Source organism: Rhinoderma darwinii, assembly GCF_050947455.1.
Source record: "Rhinoderma darwinii isolate aRhiDar2 chromosome 10 unlocalized genomic scaffold, aRhiDar2.hap1 SUPER_10_unloc_9, whole genome shotgun sequence".
Taxonomy (NCBI): domain Eukaryota; kingdom Metazoa; phylum Chordata; class Amphibia; order Anura; family Rhinodermatidae; genus Rhinoderma; species Rhinoderma darwinii.
Window position 1 is genome coordinate 620,089 of NW_027461839.1, and position 9,159 is coordinate 629,247.

A 9,159-nucleotide genomic window follows, 5' to 3' on the forward strand; every position below is an offset into this window, starting at 1 on the left:
CATTCATTACCCCATTTGGTGAGATCCCCAGTATTCCAATCAAACGTGGGATTATGCAACTGCAACCAGGGAAGGCCTAAAACCAGATCAGACGATAATCCCTGCATCACCAGTACAGAGCACTGCTCCAAATGCATGGAGCCAACCAGGAGTTCAAAAACAGGAGTATGCTGAGTAAAATAACCATTAGCAAGGGGAGTTGAGTCGATTCCTACTACAGGGATAGGATAAGGTAAATCAATACAAGGCATCTTTAGAGACATAGCAAATTCCACCGACATGATATTAGCAGATGAGCCAGAATCCACGAAAGCACTGCCCGTGGCAGACCGGCCAGCAAACGAGACCTGAAAGGGAAGCAAAATTTTATTGCGTTTCACATTAACGGGAAATACCTGTGCGCCCAAGTGACCTCCCCGATGATCACTTAGGCGCGGAAGTTTTCCGGCTTCTTATTCTTGCGCCTGGGACAGTTGTTCAGTAGATGCTTGTCGTCCCCACAGTAGAAGCAGAGACCATTCATTCTGCGAAACTCCCTACGTTGTCGAGGGGACATGGAGGCCCCGAGTTGCATAGGTACCTCCGAGTCCTCCGTGGAGGGGCGAGGAGACGGGACCTCGGGGGGGATCGCAGAAAGGTCAGAGGGGAGCACACTGAAGCGTTCTAGCTGACGTTCCCTGAGACGTCGGTCAAGTCGTACTGCTAGGGCCATAACCTGGTCAAGGGAGTCAGACGAGGGGTAGCTAACCAGCAGATCCTTCAGGGCGTCAGATAATCCTAACCTAAACTGGCACCTTAGGGCCGGATCGTTCCACTGAGAAGCTACGCACCACTTCCTAAAATCAGAACAGTATTCCTCCACCGGTCTCCTACCCTGACGTAAGGTCACCAGCTGACTCTCGGCTAAAGCAGTCCTGTCAGTCTCGTCGTAAATGAGTCCGAGGGCAGAGAAAAAACGATCAACAGAGGAAAGTTCAGGGGCGTCAGGAGCCAAGGAGAAGGCCCACTCTTGGGGCCCTTCCTGGAGTCGGGATATGATGATACCCACCCGCTGGTTCTCGGAACCTGAGGAGTGGGGTTTTAGGCGGAAATACAGTCTGCAACTCTCCCGGAAGGAGAGAAACGTCTTACGGTCCCCTGAAAACCGGTCAGGTAACTTGAGGTCGGGTTCTAGAGGTGAGGTGAGGGGTACTACTAAAGCAGCGTCACCCTGATTGACCCTTTGGGCCAGGGCCTGGACCTGTAGGGAGAGGCCCTGCATCTGCTGGGTCAGGGTCTCAAGGGGGTCCATGATAGCGTCAGCGTAGGAGAAATGGTAGACTAGGTAAGGGCTTGTAATTATGTAATGGCAGGAAGGGGGTGAAGGGAAAGTGAGCCCTAATCTACCCACCGCCCTGTCCCTGCCTACTTGCAACGACCCGCCCTAGGCGACGAGGTACAACTGGGCGGCGGTCCCTACGCTGTCTAAGTGCACAGGAAAACAAACAGGGAGCACGCAAGGGAAGGGGCAGTAGCCACGGAACGCCACGAGGAAACGGAGCGGCGAACGAACAGTCAGGACCAGGACGAAGTGAGTACACCCGAGCGGGCACGGAGACAGAAGCAAGCCAGGGGCAAAGCAAAGCAGGTCAAGAGAACTGCAGCAAGGCAGAAGCACGGCAGAAGCAGGCTGGAGCAAGCAGCAGTGGGGCCAGGAATCCAAAAGAATTACAAGCACTGAGGAGAGAACAGGGCAGGTAATAAAGGACAGGGGGCGGAGCTAACTCCGACAGACCAGGCCGCGATAGGCTCTCCCACTCCTGAGCCTGCCACCCTGGTTGGTGGGAGATGGTGTCAGTCGAACAGGTCTGGCCTCAGGTGTGGATTGATTAATCCCAGGAGTATACCTAGATGAAGTACCTGGCAGATCCCTAACACCAACCTCCCGCAGGATCAGAACATATGGAGGATGTCTGCCTTTTCCTCCGGGCACCTAGGGCACCTGGCGTCCGCCCTTAACCCCATTTGTTTCAGCACCCAAGGGGTACTATACACCCTATGTATCAGAAACAACTGAGATCTCCGTTGTGCTACATTGTTGGACAAAGTACATGTTGCCGCCAAGACCGCCTCCCAGTGGTCTGTAGAAATAGGACCCACATCCCTTTCCCATGCAGCTTTGACTGGTGCCATAGGATCTCCCAGATGTTCCGACAGCAACCTGCGATAAACCAATGAAATTAATCCCTTTGACGTTACTGCTTTTGCAATATGTTCCAACACTCCCGTGGCATGTATTGCCATGTCTATACTGGCCGCTTGTGTCTGCACCGCGTGCTGAATCTGCAGGTACTGATAGAACATGCGGGAGTCCAACTGAAACCCCTCCCGTAATTGTTGAAAGGATTTGAGTATGCCTCCCTCGTACAACTGACTCAATCGTATTATGCCTTGCTGCTCCCACCCCTGCATCCCTTCCAATTTACCCAGTTCCCCCAGATATGCATTCCTCCAGAGTGGTGTATATTTAGTACACTCTCCTATCCCCAGCAAGTGTTTGCACTGCCACCACACCTTATGTATGAGAAGCAGGGTGGGTCTGGTACTCGCCATCCTTTTATAGCTGTGTGCTTCCAGTCCTGCCAACGGGTTCTCCCCCCCCCCCCAGATATGATAGGATGCGCGCACTGGACCCCCAGGTCTCTTCCTGCTCCCACCCACATAAAATCTGACATTGGGCAGCTAAATAATACACCCACGCACTGGGCACCGCCAGGCCCCCCTCCTCCTTAGGCAGTTGGAGTTTCTCCAGTTTAATCCTGGGTACCCCCTTCTTCCATACTAGGTCTCTAAACAAGTTGTGCAACCTTCTAAACCAATATTTGGGAATCCATACCGGGGAGTTATGTAGGACGTACAGCAACTGGGGCATAAGGATCATTTTAATCAGATTAGTCCTACCCAGAGCAGATAGCGGTAGCTTATTCCAAGCCTCTACTTTGGCTTTTATCGTTGTTAACAGTGGCATTACATTAAGAGACATATAATCCTGTGCTTTCGCCGTCACCCTGACCCCCAGGTACTTAAACTCCGTGACCACCGGTATCTCCACCTCCTCCTCCCCAGTCTGGATAACCCCCGGGTCCATGAGCATTAGAGCCGATTTTGACCAATTAATGAGCAATCCCGAATATTTCCCAAACCGCTTAATCAGGGCCATCACTAACGTGAGTGTGCGCTCGGCATCCGCCATAAATAACAGCATATCATCCGCGTATAATGCAATTCGTTCCTCCACCCCCCCATATCTCAACCCCTGAATATGCTCATGTTGTCTTACTGCACACGCCAATGGTTCCACCGCCAACGCGAACAACAACGGAGATAATGGACATCCCTGACGCGTTCCCCGCTCCAGCGCAAACCGATCAGAGAGTACCCCATTCACCCTAATCCTTGCAGTCGGGGCTACATATAGGGCCTGATGTTTCTACATTATAAGTTCATCATGCTCCATGCTGAAGCCTTTGGGCCTCGTCAGACCTTGGTTCAAAAGATCCTCCTGGCAATCGGATGGTCATCATGTGTTGGGACGGCCATTCTGGCTGCATTTTCAGTAAGTTAATAAATGTTTTACGTTGATAGGGTTGTCCCAGCTTCACTAAATAGGGACCCGCTGGCAATCAGCTGATCGCTGTGGGTCTGGTAGCTGAACCCCTGTTGATCATGATCAGCGGTTATCACCGGGTGGCCACACCCTAAAGTGGTATTACTTGGCTTATTCCAATGAATGGACGACCATGTAATAGATGTGTGTCCCTCTTATTGTGTCCGGCATCCCTCTCCATGCTGACCAATCAGCGACCAATCAGCGACCAATCAGTGACTAATCAGTGACCAATCAGTGACATACACTTCTCATTGTTCCAGCCCAGCTTCTTTCACTGCACAATCACACTGTGCTGTGGATCATGCTGGGCTGGAACAATGAGAAGTGTATGATGCTGATTAGTCACTGATTGGTCGCTGATTGGTCACTGATTGGTCAGCCCCATACACTCCTCTGTACAACACCCACTTGATCAAAAGTAAAAACGCGCCCAGTTGGTCTTTAAGAAACTAATTAGCATAAATCTAAAATTGCTCATAACTTGCTCAAAAATTATCTTTTTTCAAAATAAAAACCACTGCTGTTCTCTACATTACAGCGCCGATCAGATTATGTAGGAGATAGGGCGCTTATAATCTGGTGACAGCCTCTTTAAAGTCAGCTAACGAATTTCCAGCTGTTGTGAAGGACAAGGTTGGGACAGAGGTTAGTTTAGGTCGCATGCCGGGAACTTTTTATTTTTTACCTTTTCCTAATCTCCGTGTTTCACCTCTTTGTGTGGTTGCTAAAAAGGAGGTGGAAACATTTTGTTTAATTCACCACTTGTCATACCCTAAGGCTCGTTCTGTTAATGACGGTATTCGCAAGGATATTGCAGCGGTGTCTTATGTTTTGTTCGATCGAGTTGTCGATTTAGTTTGTAGTTCCGGGTGCAGGGCCCTTATGATCTGACATCGAGTGAGCGTTCCGGATGTTGCCGGTCCATGAGGATTGCTTTCATTTATTGGGTTGCCAATATTACTATGACATGTGCCTTCCCATGGGTTGTTCAATTTCATGCTTTTATTTCGAGGTGTTTAGTTTGTTGCTTGAATCAGTTCTCCAGGAGCAAATCGGCACTGCGTCCATTACGCACTATTTAGACGATTTTGTCTTTGTTGGCCCCCCTGCGTCACCGCAATGCCAATTTCTACTTGGTGTTCCACTTTCCCTAGAGAAAACCGAGGGTCCCGGTTTCCTTTTTAGGGATAGAAATTACAATCCCTGTTCGTTTCAGCCTTGTCGGTTAAAAAGATGCAATTGGAGCAGAGTCACACACAGCTAGTGCCTCCTCTGAGCCGGGAGTCATACAGGAAAGTGAAGCCGCTGGGAATATAACGGTACCCGGGCTGCAGCCAAAGAACGGTTTAAGAAATGGAGGCCATGGATAAAGCAGTGAATGTATATATAGACAACTTGCTTGGACCAAGAGACCCGCGAGTAAAAGGATGGTTCATGTTAGATAATTACATCCCCTCATTTGTTTGCACCGTCCTGTATTTATTTAGGACCGAAGTACAGGAAAAACAGACCACCAGTTTCCTGCAGAGGGATTCTTGTAGTTTATAACATTGGCCTTACACTGCTCTCGCTGTACATGTTTTATGAGCTGGTAACAGGAGTATGGGAAGGAGGATACAACTTTTTCTGCCAGGACACTCACAGTGGAGGTGATGCAGACATGAAGATAACTCGAGTCCTCTGGTGGTACTACATTTCCAAGCTCATTGAACTCATGGACACTTTCTTCTTTATTCTCCACAAGAACAACCACCAGATCACCGTCCTACATGTCTATCACCATGCGTCCATGCTAAACAACTGGTGGTTTGTCATGAACTGGGTGCCTTGTGGACACTCCTACTTTGGTGCTACTCTCAAAAGCTTTATCCATGTCATCATGTACTTTTACTACGGACTATCAGCTATACCAGCCATGCGACCTTATCTGTGGTGGAAGAAATACATCACCCAGTGCCAGCTGACCCAGTTCGTCCTAACAATGACTCAGACCAGCTGTGCAATGATTTGGCGCTGTGCAGTCCCCATGGGATGGCTGTATTTCCAGAACTGCTACATGATCTCTCTCATCATCCTCTTTACCAATTTCTACATTGAGACATACAAGAAAGCCTCTTCCCGAAGGAAAGATTACCAGAACGGCTCAGTGACTGCAGCGAACGGACACACAAACGGCTTTTCTTCCAAGGAGGACAATGTCAAGCAGCGTAAACAAAGAAGGGATTGAGCGGAAAAACCAGCCACCAGTTCACTGCGCCAGATGATATACCATCAGATTAAAAACACAGTGCACTGACACCCTTACAGCGACTGTAAATTATTCCTAGTTATATAACGTGATTAATGTAGATCTTAACAAACTCTACCTATCATTAAAATGCTGAAAACACATTTAGAATTGCTCACAAAATTAGCGGGCAGGTATTGTTTATTGGCTGGTGCTGCGATGCTTACAACATAATATCCAGTTCAGGGCTCGTCACGTTCCAGGTGTTGACAATAAAATTGCTGATGCTCTTTCTTGTTTTAATTTCCAGTTTCATTTATTGTTCCCGCAGGCAGAACAGGAGGGGACGGAGTGCCCGGATGGGCTATGGAGGCTGCTGGATCCCAGTTAGTGCCTTTCGTCAGGGCATCACTTGCTCGATCTACCCGGACGGCTTATGGTAATGCATGGAACGAGTGGTTGAAAGTTGTAGGGGAACGTATTATTGGTCCTCCGGAACATCCTTGTTTAGCCTATATTATGGAATATTTGTCGGGTTTGGCTGAGCAGTTGCGCTTCGTCGCCTTATGGGTCTGGCATTTTTCTTTAAGCTTCATGGGTGGGCCAATGTCACAAAATCCTTCTTTATTTTGCAGTCCATTAAGGGGTGGAAGAAGTCGGCAGTTCCAATCTAGGCGTCCGATTTCTTTTGCAATTCTATTAAAACTTTTGCATTGTTTACCTGAGGTATGTGCTTCTATGTTTGACTCGGCCCTGTTAGCCGTGGCTTTTTCCTTTTTTGGTGCTCTGCGGATACCTGAGTTAGTTCCCCATAGTGCTACGCGGCCGGGCTGCCTTTTATTTGAGGACGTTAGTTTGTCTGAATCCGGCCAAGGTTTTAGAATACATTGATGATCGAAGACAGATATTTTTGGCAGGGGCTGCTGGGTTTCGTTGTGGGCAATCGGGGGTGCGGGTTGCCCTGTTGCTTTAGCATCTTCCTACTTAAGTTTGCGTAACTGTGGCTCTCAGTTTATGACGCATATTCACGGCAGCCCCCTTACAAAATTTCAGTTCTCTGCAGTATTTAAAAAGGCATTGTCATCTGTCGGCCTCCCCCTGGGAACTTTGGCACCCACTCATTTCGCATTGGAGCGGCTACTACCACCAGCTAATTGGGCCTGACCGATACTGAGGTACGTCGTATAGGGCACTAGCGCTCTGATGCGTTCGCCCCGATTTGGTTCTGCACTAATTTCTTTTATTTTCTAGATTACCGGCCGTCAGTATGGATAATGGGCCATTCATATGTTTTTTGGGCTGAACGGAGAGCGGCTATAGGGCTCGGGGGAAAATCACTTGGATTCCAGGATGCAGAGATCTATTGGAGCGGCCTGAGGGGCCTAAGATCGTTGCAGACCTTACCGGAAGTGGTGGATATTAGTCGGCACCGGCTGGTGCCGACGGTTTTGGTTCTACACATTGGGGGGAATGATTTATGATCATGGTATACATGCAGTCTCTTCTCCATCTTCTTTGCCTTTTGGTGTGTGGCCTGGCTCTCTGGTTGCTACACACTGACTGTTATCAACAACCATGCCCCCCCCCCCCCACTGATGTACATCATCCCCTCAGTCCTATAGATTATCAGACTGCTGATTGTTAAAATGAGACAATTCTGACAATTTTTCCATATTATTTAACATTAACCTTTTTCTTTTCTGTTTTACAGTGAAACGCAAAAAATTGGAAATTTCTTTCCCGAAAATATCCTGTTTAGAATAGGATTCATAGGAATGGCCATTGCCTGTAAGTAACAATCACGGAAGTGATTATAATATTCTCTTCATGCAGCAGTAATCAGATTTTTGTAAAAAATAAATAAAGTTTTGTTCATTTCATTGATAATAATTGTCCGGATCAGACGATGCAGATAAATGTTCCCGTCCATTATTGTAGGTTTCTTGTTGGGTTTAGCGCTTGGTCCGCGCTTCATAGATGTTATTAGGTTGTTTTACACGTGGTACAGGATTTATTTGGCTCATTTTCTCTTTTTCAGCTCTGGGTCTGACGTTTCTACATTACAAGTTCATTATGCTCCATGCTGAAGCCTTTGGGGATCGTCAGACCTTGGTTCAAAAGATCCTCCTGGGAATTGGATGGTCATCATGCGTTGGGACGGCCGTGATGGCTATGTTTTCGGTAAGTTAATAAATGTTTTATGTTAATAGGGTTTCCCATCTTTACTAAATAGGGACCCGCTGGTAATCAGCTGATCGCTGTGGGTCTGGCAGCTGAACCCCTGGTGATCATGATCAGCGGTGATCACCGGGAGGCCACACACTAAAGTGGTATTACATGGCTTATTCGAATGAATGGACGACCATGTAGTAGATGTGTGTCTGCTCCATCTAACAGAGAGGAGTCCCAAGCACGAGTCCCCCACTATATCCATTATGTCTCCGGGGTTATTATATCAGAACACGTTATTTAGGATTTAATGGGAAGTTCTGAGGGTAAATTAGTGATTAGTTCCATAAGATTTGCTGTAACCTCTGTCTGCTTGTTTTCTAGACCTACCGTTATTCAATGACTCACCGGATTTGCGCTTTCATTGCATTCGGGTTTGGCAGCCTTTACAACCTTTGGCAGTCCATACTCCTCTACAAAGTGCCCGAAAAGCCGAAGAGTCATCAGCCATTTCAGACTGGCGTCCTGCATAATGGCCGTGACCTTAGTGGTTTTCTGTATCCTTTCTTAAATAATATTTGAATGGAATCCAATTGTCCTTGTCTTTAGGTTCACATGTAGGAAACATCAGATAATGAGGTGATCATTTCCCTTCATTTTCTGATCTTGGCCGTCAGATGGCGACATGCTGGTGTAACTCAGCGCCATCTGGTAACATTGTTCAGCTTCTTGCAGGAAGATGCTGAATAGAAAGCAGCGGTACTGTCCTTGCTATATATCTATTATATTAACATTTATCTCACATAAAAGTGTAGTAAATCCTATAAGACACTTACTAAACATAAGAAACGTTATTTTCCTATATAATAAATTACCAGTCATTGGAAGTAGGGTATCCGTATACACCCACCTGTGCGCTGGAGATCAATGTGTAAAGATATGTACAGTATATCTCATACATAATATATACAGATGTTCGTGTACATCTTTATACAGATGTTCGTGTGTCAGGTACCCAATTTTTCTCCCATGCCTATGGAAAAACCGCTTACTAGGTAGGTTCCAGTTCACTGCAATATTTTGGTCAGCCTTAACCCGTGCTGGCTTTCCCCCC

At 47.4% G+C, this 9,159-nt stretch overlaps 1 pseudogene; it reads left to right on the top strand.

Annotated features, from left to right (window-relative positions):
• The first annotated feature begins 4,962 nt into the window (after positions 1-4,962).
• LOC142697974 (very long chain fatty acid elongase 5 pseudogene) lies at positions 4,963-6,045 on the top strand (annotated as a pseudogene).
• The last annotated feature ends 3,114 nt before the right edge of the window (positions 6,046-9,159 follow it).